Here is a 2,435-nt window from a genome sequence, read left to right as displayed (position 1 = left end):
TGAACCCAGGGCTTAGTGCATGTTAGGCAGATGCTAACCAAGCTACATCCCTGGCCCTGCCCACTATTTTTAGAATAAATCCAGACTCCCTACCTGTACCTAGAAAACCACACATCTGCCATTATCTTCTCAAAATCTCCCATCACTCTTACCCTTGTTCTTAAGTACTTTTATTCTTAAGCATTTTTTTCATTTATAGAACCCAGAAATAACAAAAATTATTTGATTTTTTATTTTGAAAATAGAAGAACAAGATCAAAATAATCAGGAATGATGAATTTTATCTCAGTCTGGGGCAGTACTTAATATAATATTTAAATTGACCATTCCCTAACCTCTCTTGTCAACTTCCTTCACCCTTAATGGACCAAGGCAAGAGCCATCAAAGTCACTGAAGAACTGAAACATTTGAAAGAACAAAGACTACAGGAAGCAAAACTAGAAAGAAGAAAGAAGTAGAGGGAGATGGGGGGGGGGGCTCACCACCCTTACATTGGGAATGAGTTTGGACTTATTGTTCATCAAATATCTATTCATTGTTCTTCTGACCATTTATAGAAGCTGTTTCTCTTCCCATTGCATTTGGGCTCAGCCAGATAATTTGGTTTCAACAATGGAATATTAACAAAAGTGAAATAAACAGAAACCTTAAATCTGTATTGTTTCTCTTGAGCTTTCTTCGGTGTTTTCCATGAGAGAAAGGTTGCCTTAAGAAGCCAATAGCCCCTTGAGTCTGGGTCCCAGAATAAACATGTGGAGCATTCCTGAACCCAGTCTGTCTGTAGTCTTATGGAAAACTGTGGCCACACTCATGTAATAGACCTACAGACTCATGAGCATGAAGTAAATGCTGTAATTGTAAGTCACTGAGTTTGAGGAAGTTTGTTACACAGCATTTTTGTAACAATTGCTAACTAATTTAACTGGCAACAATTAGCACTGTAGATGTCTATTCTGTTCCCTCACCATTATCTCTCATCGAATCCACAACTAGTTTCTCTAAACCAAGGGAAAATAGAACAAACTTCTAAGACTGGGATTTCTGTACATTTTCCAAAGCATTTCTAATGCAATGCAATGCTAATTGCATTACTACTATGCATGTATAATATGCTACCTTTTATGTAAGAGAAAAGGAAAATGTGTGTGTGTGTGTGTGTGTGTGTGTGTGTGTGTGTGTGTTAGAGGGGAGGGCTTTTTAGAAAAAAGTCAAACAATGGAAGTAACTAAAAACTTAAAACGTTCTTATAGGGTGTCTGTGTGTGTGTGTGTGTGTGTGTGTGTGTGTATGTGTGTGTGTATAAAAGTGGAGGGAATAGGGAAGGAAACAAGACTTCTCAGAGTATATCTTTTCAGTTTGTTTTGACTTTTGAACAGTTTGTATAATTAAAAGTTGAAGCAAACCTTAAAATATTAAACAGACCAAAACAAAGGAAACTAACTCTTTATCAAACTGTGAAAATTGCCACATAATGATTTAACTTTTAAACACAATATAAAAACTATCTGATCTTAATGGAATATATAGAGGAAAAACTGAAAAAATTAAAACAAACTCAGTAATTGTGATGGTTAATTTTGTTTTTCAACTTAATTGAGCCACAGGGTGCCTGGATATTTGGTCAAATGTTATTCTGGGTGTGTTCAGTAAGTTGTGTCTAGATGCTACTATTTGCATCAGAAAAACTGAATAAAGCAGATTGTCCTTCCCAAATTAGTCAGTCCTCCTCCAATCCATTGAATACCTGAATAGAACCATAAGACTTAGAAAGAGAATTTATTCTTACTGTCTAATTGTCTTTGAACTGGGAGGTTAGTCTTCTGCTTTTTAGATTTGGAATTGGGCTGACTCATTATCTTGGCTTCCCTGGCTTTCAGGGCTTCAGACTTGGAGACTATATACATACACATACATGTATATACACAGTCATGTGCCACTTAATTACTGGGATATGTTTTGAGAAATGCATTGTTAGGTGATTTCATCATTGTGAGAACATCATAGAGTATACTTACACAAACTAAGAGGACTACAATGTCACTAAGCAATATAATCTTATAGAACCACTGTTGTATGCATTGTTTGTCTTGGCCAAAATGACATTATGCAATATGTGTCGTGTATGTGTATATTCTGTATCTCTAAAGAACACTAGTACAGTTGTCTTATTCTTAGTTGTAATATTGATATTAGAGAGTAAATATTTTAATGCTATAGAAACAATTTCAGTTTAAGAGAAAAAAGATTATACTTTTGTTAGATTTATGGTTAATATTTTTCTCTCCCTGCTTAGGAAATCTCTATCCAACTCAGGATTATATTCTCCTTCATTTCTTATACCTTTAACTTTAACATTGAGCTTTATGATCCACTTTTAAATTTTTTATGATATAAGATAGGGATCAAGGTTGTTTGTTGGCTTATTTGTTTCTCC

The sequence above is a fragment of the Spermophilus citellus genome (assembly GCF_964194105.1).
Source record: "Spermophilus citellus genome assembly, chromosome: 1".
NCBI classification, from domain to species: Eukaryota; Metazoa; Chordata; class Mammalia; order Rodentia; family Sciuridae; genus Spermophilus; species Spermophilus citellus.
This window is presented reverse-complemented; position numbering follows the sequence as displayed.